The sequence below is a fragment of the Macrobrachium rosenbergii genome, chromosome 54, assembly GCF_040412425.1.
Source record: "Macrobrachium rosenbergii isolate ZJJX-2024 chromosome 54, ASM4041242v1, whole genome shotgun sequence".
Lineage (NCBI taxonomy): Eukaryota > Metazoa > Arthropoda > Malacostraca > Decapoda > Palaemonidae > Macrobrachium > Macrobrachium rosenbergii.
The window spans coordinates 47,151,303-47,169,515 of record NC_089794.1 but is presented as its reverse complement, the minus strand read 5'-3'; the positions used below and the strand labels follow the sequence as shown (position 1 = coordinate 47,169,515).

General features: G+C 45.2%; 1 protein-coding gene across 1 annotated transcript in view; it reads right to left on the bottom strand.

Annotated features, from left to right (window-relative positions):
• swm (Zinc finger protein swm) overlaps positions 1 to 18,213 on the bottom strand; it is a 203,425-nt gene that overhangs the window by 68,055 nt on the left and 117,157 nt on the right.

Here is an 18,213-nt window from a genome sequence, read left to right as displayed (position 1 = left end):
TCCTTCTTCTTAGCACCAGAATTGCCCACAGAACTGCAGTCAGCCAGACCTCTGAGGCAAGAAGAATTCGTATTCTGTCAAGGCAGAAGAAAAGAGTTCATCTGGTCGAGAACGCTCTCGGAAGCAAGGATCGCGGCGGCCCCCCGACACTCTCGGCCCCTTGGGAACTGCAAGGGTTGCTTCTGAAGAAGATTATTCATTGGGGAAGTCACGGTCCTGTCCCTGGGATCCTCGCACCAATGAATCAGCGCGAAGTTTTCCAAAAAACAAGGGCAATCGCAACTTGAAAAGAAGACTCTCGCTGCTTCCAAAGCGTGAAACTCCTGTACCTCTCCCCTTGGAGGGAGACCTTGACAGATCCCATGAAACCCTCCTCGGCTACCTGGTTTTACTACGAGAGAATTGGGGGACTGACACCCAAAGCACGCCAGGAAACCGAACTCCAAAGAGCTCTCTCTGTCCGTCTCACACCTCCCGGAACAACCGACAGGAAAAGAGAACAGGTGAGGAGAAAGAGTACCCCTACCTGTCCTGCCAGTAAGACCAGCAGGAGAGGCGGACCGTGAGCGATAATCAACCAAAGGAGATTACTGCTACATAGGGGAAGAAGAGCGCTTGTGCTGTGGCAAAGTGCTTTCCTGGGAAGAGCAAAAAGTTCACTCGAACAGAGCCAAGAACCCGATTTGGAAAAACCAAGTGGGGCCGAGCCGAGCCGATCACACGGACGTGATCCAGAGGGTGGTATGCGGTAGACAGGAGGCAGGCGGGGCGAGCTGAGCCGAGCCAGTCTCGTAAGTGTGACCGGGGCCGAGCTGAGCCGAGCCAATTGCGTGAACACAATCAGAACTGGACAGGGCGGAACTCGTCTGCCGTGACCTATTGCTAGTTTCTCAAACTCTAAACCCCTCGAGAAGAAGGTTCAAAGGGGAATTCTGTGTCTGCTATCCTGCATGCTCAAACCCTAAGGTTCAAGATACAAGTATGAAACCTGGCCGAGCAACCGAAGCAGCTGGTGGGCAGTATCGAGACACCTGGAGTCTCAGCACCCAGACACCTGGCATCTCGGCACTTTCTCTCGTCCTGTGCCTCTCGTCAGGAGAGTGCTCATGATTCGTAGAATTCGAGCTACCCCCGGGGATTCCCAAAAATCAGGAGCGGCTGCTTTCAGTTTCCTAGAGATCGAAAAAGCCAGGCACAGAACCAGTCTTAGACGCAGACTTCCAAGACTGGCAAATACGAATTGGTTCCCGCCCGAGGGCGGGAAAAGCCAATGAGAGAAACTTGTCTCCTGGAAGAGAGTCAGTCCCTTAGAAGTCCCGCAGGACTTCTGAAGGGAATCTCTTTCCTGCTTCTTCTGGTGTTCAAACTGACAGGATCGAGACACCAGGCTGGGAACCCAACCGAGCACTGGCAAGCACTCGGGAGCGCTTATGGTGCTGGCAGGAAAAGTTGAGACACCTGGGTGCCTCGGTCCTTTCTCTCGCACTACTCCCGAACTGGGCCGAGGAAATACTCTCCAGACCAGATTGGGATACTCAATATTCCATAGAATCTTGAGCACTCGGAGTGGTTCGCGATCGAGCACCCGAAAGCAGGCCCTGTCTTAGGGGCGGAACCTCTAGGACTGGGAACAGGATCGCAACCTGAGGTCTGCGCGTCCGCGGCTCCCGAAACACAAAACCCAGGGGTATGTGAATCGGTTTCCTAACCCGAAGGTGGGAAGAGCCAATGACAGGCCCACTGCCTCCTCGGAAGGAGGCAGTCCCTAGACGTCCAAGGGCATCAAGGGGAAGAAGCAGCCTTCCTCTCCTTTGGCCGACGGAGGTCTGTCCGATTCCTGGGACCCCCTTGGACCTCGGGAGAGGAAGGGAAGAGGCAGCAGAAGACAAAATCAAAGATAAGATGAAGAAGATGGCGGCTACTTCCACAGGGCGACTTCCTTCACCTCCACTCTGACATCTTCTACAGGATGGTGGACACGAAACATGGTAACCTCCGGGGCAGTCAGGCAGGAACACAATGGAAGCGGCCCAGGACATCACCACCAGGAGAAGCAGCAGGCATGATCAGGACAGCTGATGCAGGAGCTACGGCAGTGGTTTGGAAGGCAGGAGCTACTGCAACGCCCAGGAACGTCACTTTCCACAGGGCGACTTCCTTCACCTTCATGCCGACATCTTCTTCAGGGTGGCGGACATCATAACCTCGGGGGCAGCTGGCAGGAACACAACGGAAGCGGCCCTGGGCACGACCGCCAGGAGAAGCAGCAGGCATGATCAGGACAGCTGATGCAGGAGCTATGGCAGCAGTTCGGAAGGCAGGAGCTACTGCAACGGCCAGGAACGTCACTTCCACAAGGCGATCTCCTTCACCTTCACGCTGACATCTACAGGATGGAGGACATCGTAACCTCCAAGGCAGCTGGCAGGAACACAATGGAAGTGGCCCCAGGCACAACCACCAGGACAGTCGATGCAGGAGCTACAGAAGCAGTTCAAGCAGTTCAGAAGGCAGGAGCTACTGCAACGGCCAGGAACATCACAGGAAAGTACCAGCAGCGACAGGAACGATCAGGACGGCTGCGGCAAGAGACCAGGAAGAGCCGCCCACAGACTGTCGTTAACTACAAGAGTATAACACAGGGAACAGCAGGAGCAGATGGACCACAGATATGCCAGAGGCATCGCCACAGCATACATGAAGGCCAGCAATGACAGCGACCGATCTACATCAGCGGGAACAGAGTCGGAACAATCCTGATGTGGAACTGTGTCATCAAGCCAGGTATATTGGTCAATCCCAAGCAACACTAAATGAACGTCAGGACTCCTTCATGTGAGATATCCCCTGAGATATCCAGCCAACTACTGCTGTGTCTGCAATGCTCACTGTCAACCTGAAAGAAAAAACAAAGATGATTAGAGAAGGAAACTCCTCTCGCTACAAGGGTAACTGCCCTACGCAGCGAGAGGAGGTACCCAAGAAGAGGTCGCCCACCCCACCGCAGTCTTCGCCCAACGAGCGAGCGGAGAGGGCGAAGGAGAGAGATCTCTACTGAAGGAGAGATAAGGAAGAACCTACGGAGAGAGAAAAGGATGGAGGGGAGGCCACCAACCTCCCACCCACCACGCAACTCTATAAGTGCAGGCAGCGAAAACAACACTCAGCACAAGTAAGAAGTAGTCATACCCTTGTACATGGAGGTCGGAAGCCCAAGAGGGGAAGCGAACTCTTACTTCCCAATCAATGTAGGGAAGTGAAGATATTATATCCCAATCTAACATTTCTGATTGTACAGGGGAATGCCTTCAGTATCTAAATAAAGGGGCTACTGGAAGAGAAGCATTACCACTCGGTTATGCTCCTTAAATATGCCCTTGGCCGTCAAACCCAAGACAGCGCAGGGGAACGATGGCTATGCAAGGCTATCACAAATCTTGGGTTTGTATTAATAAATATCAGTAAAAACAGAAAAATATATTAAGATCCCGTCGGGATAATAAGAGCTTAACAACAGTCAGGCGGACATATCCGAAACGCATAACGGCTGAAAGCAAACTGGAATGTTCACATCCGGGCAGGGGGGTACTCCCGCCTACCTGGCGGTAGTTACTGCCTAACCACCTTGCTCAAGAGTTTAACGCCTGTTTCCAGCCTACACTGAAAGTAATTCCTAATGTAAAGGACTGACGGTTTTTTATGTCGTGTGGGAACAATTAATTTTAAGACAAAAGATTCTGCTTAAAGGAATGGCGTAACACATACAAGGATTACTTTAGGGCAATTATTATTGGCAGCTCACAATTCTAAATGTAAACGAAAGACTTTTAGACAAAATTCTGTTGATGAATCAACTTAATAATAACAAAAACAAGGAAAAAACTCATCCTGAGATTTCCTGAAAGTTACTAATACGCATTCCAGTTGATGTGCACACCACCAAAATCCAGATATTATATCCGGAAAATAATGAATACAGCTGCTGCCATACTTGGTGTTCAACCGAGCAGGGCAGGAACAGATTGACGTTATCTGCTAAAGCCATTCCTAATACAGTTAACCCCCTTATTCGTGGGGGATGCATATCAAACCACCCTGCCAATAGCTAGAACCCGCAAATACTTAGAAACCTTTTAAAGTCACTTAGAATTGCCTATTTTGATAGTTCAAACACAAAAAAAACTAAAAATGCTTATACAGGTAACATTCTACTTCTGATGGGGGTTAGGTTCCAAAAAACCCATCGTTTGTTGGAAAAAGCGTATCTCAAATATAGCCTAGCATACACTAGGGTACTCAGTACCATGTACACATATATGGTAGCCTAGCCTACACTATAAAGTATACTCTATACATACATGGTATAGTAATTATTAACCCTTAAACGCCGAGCCTCTATTTACAAAAACGTCTCCTGTATGCCGGCGGCGTTCGGGAGTTAGCGCCGAAGCGGAAAAAAAGTTTTTTCAAAAAATCACAGCACGCTTAGTTTACAATATTAAGAGTTCATTTTTGGCTCCTTTTTTTGTCATTGCCTGAAGTTTAGTATGCAACCATCAGAAATGAAAAAAATATCATTATCATATATAAATATTGAAATATATGACAGCGCAAAAAAAATTTTCATATATAATTTTATACAAATCGCGCTGTGAGCAAAACGGTTAAAACTAACGGGTTATTTTTTTTTCTTTGTATTGTACACTAAATTGCAATGATTTTGGTATATAACAAATTGTAAAACGATCAAAGCAACACAGAGAAAATATTATCACAAAATGATGCATGAATTAAATGCAGCTCGGACATAAAAAGTTTTTTTTCAAAAATTCACCATAAATCGAAATATTGTGCTAGAGACTTCCCGTTTGTTAAAAAATAAAGCTAATTGATTGAATATTACTAGACTTTAAGTTTTTTAGCTTACAATTGCAGTTTTCGACCATTTCGGTCGAGTTAAAGTTGACCGAAAGTAGAATTTTTTCTATTTATCGTGATTTATATGAAAATATTTCAAAACTGATAAAAGCTACAACCATGAATTATTTTCTGTTGTATTGTACATGAAATTGCGCACATTTTCATATGTAAAACTTTATGTAACGACTAATATAAAATGGTGCAAACATTACAACAACGTGACGAAAGAATTTCTGAGATGTTCGGCCGAGTTACTGCGCGGACGTAAGGAAAATGTTTTTCTCAAAAATTCACCATAAATCGAGATATTGTGCTAGAGACTTACAATTTATTTCCAAATGAAGGTAAATGATTGATTATTACTAGAATGTAAGAGTTTTAGCTTACAATTGCGTTTTTCGACCATTTCAGTCGAGTTAAATTTGACCGAAGGTTGAAATTTTGGCAGTTATCGTGATTTATGTGAAAATATTTCAAAACTGATAAAAGCTACAATCATGAGCTATTTTCTGTTGTATTCTACATGAAATTGCACACATTTTCATATATAAAAGTTTATGTAACGACTAATGTAAAACGATGCCAACATTACGACAACGTGACGAAAGAATTTCTGAGATGTTCGGCCGAGTTACAGCGAGCGTAAGGAAAGTTTTTTTTAGAAATTCACCATAAATCGAAATATTGTGCTAGAGACTTCCAGTTTGTTGCAAAATGAAGGTACATGATTGAATATTACTAGAATGTAAGACTTTTAGCTTATAATTGCGTTTTTTTACCATTTCGGTTAAGTTAAAGTTGACCGAAGCTTGAAATTTTAGCAGTTATCGTGATTTATATGAAAATATTTCAAAACTGATAAAAGCTACAACCATGAGTTATTTTCTGTTGTATTGTACATGAAATTGCACACATTTCCATATATAAAACTTTATGTAACGACTAATATAAAACAGTGCAAACATTACGACAACTTGACGAAAGAATTTCTGGCGCGGATGTATGGAAAAAGTTTTTTTCAAAAATTCACCATAAATCGAAATATTGTGCTAGGGACTTCCAATTTGTTGCAAAAAGAAGGTAAATGATTGAATATTACTAGAATGTAAGAGTTTTAGCTTACAATTGCGTTTTTTTACCATTACGGTCGAGTCAAAGTTGACCGAAGGTTGAAATTTTGGCAGTTATCGTGGTTTATATGAAAATATTTCCAAACTGATAAAAGCAACAACCATGAGTTGTATGTTGCTGTATTTTACATGAAATTTTGCACATTTTCATATATAAAACGTTATGGAATGGCTAATATATAAAATTCACCATAAATCGAAATATTGTGCAAAAATTTGTTATAAAATGAAGGTAAATGATTGAATATTACTAGAATGTAAATGACGAAAGAATTTCTGAAATTTTAGTCGACGAGTTATATGTCCAGTCGGCGTTTAAGGGTTAATATCAGCTAATTCTGGAGGTTCATGCAGAGTGACTTATGATAATTCAATAAAAAGAGAAACTGAATAACAAACAAGAATTAGCTTAGCTTGCACTATGGTATATTGTATACATATACAGTAGCATATATCTATTCACATATAATACGACATGTGAATATATAGAGTTTTTAAAAATTTCCAAAACCCATCGTTTGTTGAAAAAATCGTAACTCGAATAAATGAAATATTGTATACATAGGTATAGTACTTGCAGACTGAATTTGTTAACAAACAAGCAAAATGAAGCCTAGGTAATTTTCACATAACATGAATAACGAATGTGCATTGAATATTAAATATTCTTATATTGATAAATTCCGATCATAGCGATTGTTTTGGTTTCAGAATTCACAATTGCATTTAACTCGGTTCAGAGGGCATTTCTTGCTTCAAGTTAAGCAAAAATGAATCTCTAGATACTTTATTTATAAATATGGACAAATTTTTTTATACAAAGTGTTTTTATGTCGAAATATAACTTAAATATGTCTCGTTGTGAAATTATTTTAGCTTTTTTTGAGTTTTAGATGACGTTGGCGGCTGGCCCTTTGTTTTGTGTAAACAAAAAAAATCAAGATTCCGTTCGGCTTTTATCCAACAGTAATATGTGTTCTTTCATGTCCAGTAGTTTTGATTAAAATTTTAATTTTATTTGCGTCGAATTTCATCCATGTTGCCAATGTACGATAATTTATAGTCATTAGCAGCTTGAACATTCTTTTCTCAGCGTCAGCTACAACTTGAGCTTAATTTTACTGTAGGCGATCTTTTCTCCAAAGCGGATAAGGGTAGTGTAAAACATATCAGTACTTAACGCGTCATTTTAATATAACTAGATAATTGTTTAACAGTAATACAAGCAAAACAGTTGTTATCCGATTTGGTTATAAAAACAAGTGGTTTATGGTTCATGCAAGAGTATAAGGTTACTAACAATGCTTTATTATTCTCTTACTTTTTAACTAGAAGATGGAATAAAGAGATGGAGAAAAAGAAGTTAGTCTATTGTATTGATAATTCAATAAAAAAAATATTTTCTAAATATTGTTGTAAACTGAATAACAAACAAGAATTAGCTTACCTGTATTTACAAACGCACTATTGCAAACGGTATATTAGCTGTATACATATACAGTAGCATATATCTATTCACATATAAAATACGAAAATATCGATGAATATGCTAACCCCATAAAAGCGAATTATCGTAAAGTCATCATCGTATAATATAAACAAACATCAACATAATGAATATGCATCTTTTCCATGGATCTTTTAAAATGTTATGCCTTAATTCACTGTATCTAACAATATTGTACATATTCTTATATTACTTTTGTATTATAAACTGCGATCATAGCGATCAATGTTTTGGTTTGGAAATCATTTACGCGGTGTTTATTTTGCCGTATTTAACACTGTTCAGAGCGCTTTTCTTCTTTCTAGTTAGCGTAAATGAATCTCTACATACGTTACTTATATAGGACAAGGTTATTTTTCGTTATACTGTACAAAGTGTTTTTAAGTCGAAATATAACTTATAATACGTTTCGTTGTGAAATTAATTTAGCTATTTTTTTGTTAAGAGATGACACTGGCCGTTTGGGGGTGTTTGTTTTGTGTAAAAAAATCAAGATTCCGTTTGCTATTTTCACTTGATTTCATCATAATACAAACTTTACGTATTTATCATTTACTGTAATGTGTTCTTTCATGCCCAGTAGTTTTGATTAAAATATTTTCTCCAATTTTAATTATGTTCGAGTTTCACCCATGTTGCCGATGCACGATAATTTCTAGTCATTAGCAGCCTGAACATTGTTTTCTCAGCTTCAGCTACAACTTGCAGCATAAATTTAGCAGTATATTTCCTTGCCGATCTGTTATCCATACCGAATAAGGGTATAGTGTAAAAATATATCAGTCCTATTCTAATTAACGTCATTTGTACTATAACCTACGGTAATTGTGTATTACTGTACGATGATTGAAATAGAAGCAAAAGGTTTGTTGTTATCCGTTTCGGTGATAAACAAAACAACTGTTTCTTGGTTGGTTGTTTATGGCTGTACACATTCACGCAAGAGTATAATGTTCCTAACAATACTTTTATCCTTCTCTGTTACTTTTTTAACTAAAAGATGAGATAAAGAGTTGGAGGAAAAGAAGCTGGTCCATTGTAATTTGATCTCTCTCGCTGCCTGCACCCGCACAAAATTTAAAAATCTTTGTAAATATTGTCGTATTGGTATTAACTGCTTACCCCACTGCAAAGTAGAATTATCGTAAGGTGAAATATCGTAACTCGAGCACTACCTAAGTATTTTAATAGTTTTATCACAAAAAGTGCATTTAGTCATAAAACTGAGATGAAAATACAGCAATTAGTGAATATTTCTCAGTGAAAAATAAGATGAATGGACAGATTTAGCGCTAATAATGCATATATATGTTCCATGCAGAAATCCGCAAATAGGAGAGTCCGTGAATCGTGAGACCACTAATACGGGGGTTTACTGTATTCCCTAGTGGGCGGAACTGGTCACCTACACGGACGTGAAGTGTTACCCGCAAAATTTTTAATTCAAGCTGCCATGTAAAGTGAACTAATAGCTATGTAATTACTTGGTAAGTTACTTATATAAAACTGTACTAGTTAAAAAAAAACGATATTTTTCAACAAGTGGTTTGTAAACTGCTTCTAACCACTGAAAAATTAAGTTTTTAAAACTTAACACACATATCAAACAAACACATCAATGCAACTGAGTCTACAATGAAGTAGCATTGTCCCAGGACACTACAATTCACAAGTAAGCATTTGTTAAAAAAAAAAAAAAAAATATTTTTTAACAAGTGGTTTATAAACTACTTCTAATCACTGAAAAATTAAGTTTTTAAAGCTTAACACACATATCAAACAAACACATCAATGCAACAGAGTCTACAGCATAATGAAGTAGCACTGTCCCAGGACACTGTAATTCACAAGTCTTAACGACTGAAGAGATCGAGCAAGAAGTGGCTGTGGATCATTAATCAGAGATAAACTATACTCAGTTCATTTTATCACATTAACAAGATTGAGAAAGGGGGAATGGGGGTGGGCCTTGGCATACAGTTGATAGGTATACACAAAAAAATGTTTATGTTCAACAAGGATATTTTTATAAAATATAACTTTTTTTTTCTACAAAAAAAAAAAAAAAAAAAAACTGGCTACCAAGAGCTTGGTAATATCCTGAAATATTTTAACTTAAATGTCCAATAAATTGGGCAAAAACTGTGTTCTTTCTCTGGAACTAAGCTTTTTTTTTTTTAATTGGTATGACAGTCAACATAAATTATGTAAAAGTACAAATAGCTGCCAACTTATGACTGGGTTAGGGTCTGACAGACAGTCATGAGTCTGATGACTGAAAAATATCCCTTAGAATGCAAGTATATTGCAGTCGGTAAGTCATAAGTCTGATGACTGAAAAATATCCCTTAGAATACAAGTATATTGCAGTTGGTAGTGCTGTACTGTGATTTTTAACATGTTTGATATGTATAGTGATTACTGTACTACATTTTATCATTTTGTTACTCATACATTTTATCTTTTTTGAATCATTCTTGATATTATACAATTTTCTTTAAAATAGTGTATTTTATAATATGACATTTACATACTAATTCTCGATACCCAAGGCTAATGAAATGATTCAACACGGAAGATACAATAAAAAAACAAAAGAGAGACAGCAATGTCTGAAACTGACAAAATCATAACTTTAATTCAAAATCTAATGCATTTATAAAAAAAGAAGCTGCATTTTTCACCAAGCTTTGTTGTAGGTCCTGTTGCTAGGTAACCAGTTGGTTCTTAGCCATGTAAAATAAATCTAATCCTTTCGGGCCATCCCTGGGAGAGCTGTTAACCAGCTCGGTGGTCTGGTTAAACTAAGATATACTTAACTTTTGTTAATTAAAAAGAAAAGTAGCTCTAAACGATGTTTTATTTAGCAACTAATGGCAGTAAGGAAGCCGGCAGCACTCAACTATCATTTAGCAACCGACACTTGGCAATGATGTCAGTGAAACTCGTAAACTGAAGATGCGATTTTTTAAAAGTAAAATGCATTTTCCTAACATACATACCCCAGGCCCTTTACATATGGGGAATACTTTCGGCGTAGCTGAACTGGCCGCTATAGACTTGCAAGGCATGTGTTGGTATTACTACCAGCTGGGCATGTGGTTGGTAACAGTGGGAAGCCCACGGTACCAACTGCCCAGCTTCACGCATTCACTTTACTTTCTGATCTAGGGCAGATTGTGGGGAGGCTGAGGTGGGTAACCTGAGTAAAGGACCTTGGGTTTGTATGTTAGGAAAAATGCATTTTACTTTTTAAAAAATGCAATTTGTTCCCACTCAAATACAAACCCTTGGTCCTTTACATATGGGGACTCAAGATTCCGTGGGAGGAATCTGAGTGTAGGTCTCTGAATGACTGGAAGTCCAACCGCACCTTGTGTTCTTCTGGGGTAAGAGCCAGGAGGACATGGCGGCCACTGGACCGTGATCACTGTTGTGAGAACTGTGGTGTCGCGGACCAGTCTACTAGACCATCCTTGCTGTGACAAGGTTACAGTGGGTAAACAAGCACACAGCGAGGTGAAAGCCAGAGAGAACCCTTCCCAGCCACATACGGGGTGATTGGGAAACGTCGGGGACTAAGGACCAACTTAAGGAATGGATTGGTAATTAGCCCGCAACCCCTTCTCCGCCTTGCAGGGAAAAGAGGGGACATTACATCTAATGTGTACCTGGAAGGCAACAAAGATTAGGATACTCAAGGAATGAAACACCTGTGTCAGATGTCTGGTTCAGCTTGTACGGCCTAAACTCTCTGCCCGAGGGTAAAAGTTGGATGATAGGAGGGAAGAGAGAGACAGTCACTCACCTTTCACGCCCAATCATGCAAGTACAACAGACAAGACGCAACTCTGTCCTATACAGGAGCTGGGTAAGTTACACAACTTGTTGAGCAGCCACCACTGGTCGCAAGGGAAGGTATCCAAGGACTGATGGGTAACGTCCCTTAGGTAAAAAGAGGTGAACATGGTCTGGGGTGACCACAGCCCCGCCTTCAGTACCTGCTGAACCGACAGGTTCTTCTTGAATGCTAAAGAGGGCGCAATCCCTCTGATTTTGTGAGCACGGGGGCGTAGGGTGCTGGTGTCGTCCTCTCCAGCCATTAGCGCCCGTACAGGACGGAACCGCAACTCAACAGGGTCATTGTCTACGAAATCACTCAGGGACGGGATCGTGAAAGACTCAAACCGAGCGTCAGGGACCGCTGGTGTTTTGAGTCTTCACTACGAACTCTGGGACAAATTCGAGCATCACCGACGCCAATCCCCTCGAGTGTTTAACTGCAAAGGAAAGTCCCTGTAATCCGCTAATCCTCTTCGCCGATGCCAGGGCTAGCAAGAAGACGGTCTTGAGAGTCAGATCCCTGTCTGTGGCTTCTCGCGGTGGCTCGTAAGGGGCACGAGTCGGGCTCCACAAAACGAGAGACATGTCCCACTCAAGGGGCCTGAGTTCCCTGGGTGGGCAAGACCGTTCGAAGCTCTTCATCAGCAAAGATATTTCCAGGGAGGACGAAATATTGATGCCTTTCAACTTCAGGGCCAAGGCTAAGGCCACCCTGTATCCTTTTACTACTGAAACTGATAAGAGCTTCTCCCGACGAAGATAGACGAGGAAATCCGCTACCTACTGAAGAGTGGCTCCGACTGGAGAGAAAACCCGTCTACGACACCAACCACAAAAGACGGCCCACTTACCTTGGTAAACCGCTGCCGAGGACTTCCTGAGGTATCCTGCCATCTCTGTCGCTGCCCGGCGAGAAAAGCCTCTTGCTCGCAAGAGATGGTGGATAACCTCCAGGCAAGAAGAGACAGGGAGGCCACGGCGTGGTGGTACCATTCTACGTGGGGCTGACAAAGCAGGTTGTGCCAGAGGGGAAGCTCTCTCGGAACCTCGGAGAGCAGAGCCAGCAGGTCTGGATACCAAGCGGCCTCTGGACACTTGAGGGCCACCAGGATCATTTGAAGGTTCGTCAACACCAGAACTCGACTGAGAACTGGGCGAAGGAGACAGAACAGGGGAAAGGCATACACTTCGAGGTTGTCCCACGAGTGTTGGAAGGCGTCTTCTGCAGCTGCCCACGGGTCCGGTACGTCAGGGCAGAAGATTGGAAGCTTCCTGTTGTACCGGGTGGCAAAAAGGTTCACTACTGGATGCCCCCACAGGTTGAAGAGCCTGTCCGCCACGCTCTGATGGAGGGACCACTCGGACCCCACTACCTGATCCCGACGGCTGAGCGTGTCCGCCAAAACATTCCTCTTGCCTGGAGTGTACCTGGCTGACAGCTCCACAGAGTGGGCGACTGCCCATTGGTGCACCTGCAGCGCCAGCTCATGGAGAGCGCGGGAGACCAGACCCCTTGCTTGTTGACGTATGCCACCACGGTCGTTTTGTCGCTCATCAACGCCATTGAGTGTTCCATCAAACGGTACTGGAAGCATTGAAGACCTAAGAACGCTGATGTGAAGGTGCCGGTCGTGTTGGTCCCACACACCTGAAGTCAGCAACTCCTCTAGGTGTGCACCCCAGCCCTCCCTCGATGCATCTGAAAAGAGAAGCATGTCCAGAGGGCGAGAGGACAGAGGTGTCCCTATGCAGAGGTTCCTGTCGTCCAATCACCAAGCAAGATCGTCCCTCACCTCCTGAGAGATGGGGATGAGAACCGACTGGGGTTCCCGAGACTGATCCCAGAAGTCCCTCAGTCTCCACTGGAGAGACCGAAGGTGGAGCCAACTGTGTGGAACGCGTTTCTCCAATGACGACGGGTGTCCGATCACGATTTGCCACTGTTGAGCTGGCTGGTCCTGTTGTGCCAGGAACTGCCTCGCCAACTTCCTGAAAGTGCTGATCCGAGCCTGAGAAGGAAAGACTCTGCTTGCTGCCGTGTTGATCAGCATGCCCAGATACTGAGTCCTCTGTTTTGGGGCGAGATCCGACTTCCGGAAGTTGATCACGACACCTAGTTCGTGACACAACTCGAGGAGATGATCTCTGTCCTGCAGCAACTGCAAGCGGGAGCTTGGCAGGATCAACCAATTGTCGAGATACCTCAGTAGATGTATCCCGCGCGAATGGGCCCAAACTGAAATGAGGGTGAACACTCTCGTGAACACCTGCGGAGCGGTCGACAGTCCGAAACAGAGAACCTTGAATTGATAGACCACTCCGTTGAAGACAAAGTGAAGGTACTGACGAGACAATGGATGAACTGGCACCTGGAAGTACATGTCCATCAAATTGACCGTCAGCATGAAGTCGCCCTCCCTGATGGCCGACAGTACTGTCCGCACCATCTCCATCTTGAACCGTGTCTGGCGAACGAAACGATTCAGGGGAGAGAGGTCGATCACTAGTCTCCAGCCACTGAAAGCTTTCTTCACGAGAAAGATCCTGCTGTAGAAGCCAGGGGACCGATCCTCGACGACTTCGATGGCTCCCTTGCTCAAGATAGTTTCGACCTCCCGAAGAAGGGCCTGTTTCTTCAGGGGATCTAGAAGATAAGATGGGAACTGGACCAGAGTGTCGGTGAGGGGAGGCGGCGACATGAAGGGTAGAGAATATCCCTCCCGGAGGACGTCCACAACCCAGGTCTCCGCTCCATATCGCTGCCACGTTGCCCAATGGCTTGATAGGCACCCCCACACCGACGGCAGCATCTGAGGGGGCTAGCCGTCCCTAGTGAGCTCCTCCCCTCTTCTTCCTTGCCTTACCCTTCCTCTTGGGGGGGACAGGTTGGCGAAAGGGACCTTGCGGTTCCTTCCAAAGAGGTAAAGAAGCAGAGGGCTGGACTTTACCCCGAGCACCTGTTGAAGCACCAGACTTCTTCAGGGCTGGGGTGCTAACCTGGTTCACCGACCAGGCCGCAGGACAAGAGGGTTGCGCAACACCTTTCGTCACTGCCTGATGGACAAGACGGTCGTGTTGCGCAACCCTCTTGTCCTGCAGCCTGGTCGGTGAACCGCAGCATCCACCTCTCCCCTGGGGATGAGGGAGGTGGAGTCCAGAATGGGTCCATTGCGCAGAGAAACTGTAGCTTTGGCGCCCACCGATCTTAAGATCCAGGATAACACCACATCCCTTCCCTTCAGTACCAGGTTTGCCCAGAAGTCTGCTGTCTGGTGGGTTATAAAGGAGATAGCCTTACCCCCAGACTGGCAAAGACTCCTGAAGGTCGGGTCTTCGCTCTGAGTAGACAAAGACACAATTCTTGACAACGCTAAGGCCCAGTTGTCGAGCCAAGAGATCGCTTGGACGGCAGACAGAGCCGTACCCTCCAAAGCGTTCAGCTCAGTTTGCGAGAGAAGCGCCTGCTCTCCCGTCAGCTGAGCTGAAGTGGCACCAGGCGCTAAACGGGTCGGTCCTGGTTCCACGACCTTCTACTGTACTGGACCTCCTGATGGAACGTAGAACTTCTTCTGCCTCAGGAGAAGGGGAGGTAACAGCTTCGTGGACCGAGTCGAGCAAAGCAAAGACAATAGTCTGGAGACCAAGTTGTTCACCCGTTTGAGGACACTGTCCGCCAAGGGAGACCACGGTAGACCAAGAGAGGGTTTGGGCTCCCTCTTGGAAACGTAGAACTCCTCCAGCCTGGACGACCGTTCTTCCAAGGGAGCTGGAAGCGGTTCCTCCAGACCGTTGTGCTGACGGATCAGCGCAACGACCTCTACAAAAGCCCTCCACATTTCCGGAGTGTCCGGATCTCTCAGAAGAGGACCCTCCGAGAGACGGTCATCTGGAAAGGCTTCACCCCACAGGAGAGCCCGAGGCAGACCCCGTCTCTCTGCCTCGCACAACAGAAGCGTAGTACGACCTCTCGCTTGCTTGGAGCGAGGGAGGGCCGGACGCGCCTGAAGTCGATTGCCCAAGGGCCTCAGCCCCAGCAATCCTACCGACCCCTGTTTTCTCCCGGAGAATCCCGAAGAAGTTGAGGGGATGGGAGAGACAGAGCGAACAATACTGCCGCATCCACTGTTATACCGAGTGGAGGCGACGGACCCCTCACGGTCTCCAACCCACAGTGGAGGATTGTGAGAGGACCTACACGGACTTACTCGTCTGGGCGAGCGACCGTCACGACGATCAGGGGACAGTCTCCTCACAGCCGATCCATGCTCCGACACTGACAGGCTGGATTGTGCGGGCCTCTACACTGGAGTGTGCAGAGGAGATCAACGCAGGAGCGCGGACTGCCGATTGGAGGCCGCTGTCCCCATCGTCCAGGCATGTTCCAGCCTTCTTTGGCATCGAACGGACAAAGGAGGCTGCGGGGACCCCTTCGTGGTTCCTCACAACGTCTTTGGGAACGAGACGTCCTTGGGCACCCTCCCCGCTGAACCTTCGTCTGATTTGGGCAAGGGCGACAGTTTGGGTGGAGGAGAAGCCCGAAGGCTCTTCCCCTTCTCCCGTTCCGTGATCAAACTTGCAACGGGAGTGGAGACCGCGCGGTCTCCCGTAGGAGACCATGCCTTCGGCAGCACACGCTTGGAAGGCGCCGAAACGGAACCAGCCCGGGAGGAAGAAGCTCCCGAACCGTCTGAGGAGGGTACCGAGGTGTCCTCCTCAGTGAGAGAACCAGCAGTCTTTCCCCGAGGGGAGGACTGCTCCCCCTTAGAAGAGCGAGTCTTCTTAGAGGGGGGAGGGACTGCCCTCCCCTTCCTAGCCCAATTGGACTTAGAAAAGGGAGGGGAAGAGGTAGACAAAGACGAAGACGAGGATGACGATGACGAAGAGGAAGACGAAGACAGGGATGGTTGACGAGCACGTTTCTTCTTCTTCTTCTTCTTCTTCTTGTCAAGTAGAGATAAGACCACCGCGTCCCCCTGTTTACCAAAGACAGACCAGGGGTCGGCGGAAACTGGGGCAGGGACAGCAACAGGAGCAACTGGCTGTGGTGATACGTTCTGAGAGCGTCCGTTGTCAGGAGCAATAGGTGATGCAGGGAACGTTGGGCGGTCCGGAGTCGGCACGGGTAATGGTGGAAGCGAGGCAGGAGGTGTGAGAGCGTAGCCGGGAGGTGGTGGAGTGACCGAACAGACCGGACTGGCCAGCGTTGACACTGAGATGGCGGAGATAGGAACTGCACCACATGCATGATGAGTTCCCACCGAAGTGACCACACTCCTCGGCAGCACAGCAGTAACAGTGGTGGTCGTAAGAGCCTCCACTGTGTGAGTAGTGGGGGGAGGGAGCAGTACTCCCGCCCGCGCAGCAGAGCTGATATCCTCAAGGAGCGAAGGTAGATCACAGTTGCCAACCATCCCGAGCGACTCCCACGCCTGACTCAAACCCAGCACAGATACCAAACCTGAGGAAGACAAAGGCGGGCAGCCGCCCCCCACCCACCCAGGGATCAAGGACTCTGGGTGAGGGGGAGAACTGAGAGGAGTGTAGGCTAGGTTGACTGATCTCACCTCCTCCATGACTGCAGATGCAGACACAGGGGACAGGGAGATAGATTCCATCAGGGGCAGTAAGGGAAGGCCATCGGGACTCAGATATGACTGAGAAGGATTAACCACTATTGGAGTCGAAGGAGCCGAAGACAGCCCCTCTGACGCCTTAGATTCCTTCCGTTTGTATCTGGGCCTCCGAGAGTACCTATCCCACTGCTCTGGGGACCAAAGCCTACACTCATCACAGGGGTCATCAACAGTACAATCAGGGGGTCCTTGCTCCCTTCACGGTATTTTAAGCAAAGGGAGTGGGGGTCGGATTCCGCAATATAGCGGAAGGTGCCACATTTCTTGTCCTTGCCAGGGCAAATCCGGAGCACAGGCTTATCCAAATCATGGGTTTCTAAAAGATCATCCAACTTACAACCATGCACAAATACAGAGGGGAACAAGCCAAAATGAAAACAGGAACAAACACACCATGAGAAGGTTGAAGCTTTAGCATCCAGGAAAGTCCAAGCAGAGAGTCAGGAAAACACGTCCGCTTCAGACGAGGCCGGAAAGTAAAGTGTATGCGTGAAGCTGGGCGGTTGGTACCTTGGGCTTCCCACTGTTACCAACCACATGCCCAGCTGGTAGTAATACCAACACATGCCTTGTAAGTCTTTAGCGGCCAGTTCAGCTACGCCGAAAGTATTCCCCATATGTAAAGGACCAAGAATATTCACACAATTTCTCAATTAGCTTTTTCTATCATCAACCATATTTTTGTTATAAATACTGAAATAAAAAAAGAGAAATAAAACTGATTATGGCAAAAAACCAACAGAGGTGAAAAATGAAATTATATATTCTATTCTTCATTACAAGGTTACAAAGCTAATTGGTTTCTGATTATCTGCCACTAATACAGCCACGTGACATCCAGATATTAACACTGTTGCTCTAAGGTATCTACATTAAGACCACTGTAGTTACTCTTTGATCCATACTACAAATGGCTAAGTCTAGAAGGGGGAGGGGAGCGGTTTAATCAGTACAGGTCTTTTGATACAATGCTGGCAGTACAGTGTCTTCATAACACAATTTCATCTTAGGTGAATTGATCATGTAAACCATTCATGAATGCTGAATGTTTATAATACCACAATGAAAGGAGGAAAAGCTAACAAAAGATTTTCTGTTGAGATTAGCAAATATACTATTTAATTAAATCACTCTTTCTTTCTTTCAAACTCTTTGCAACATCTGCATTACTTCTTATAAG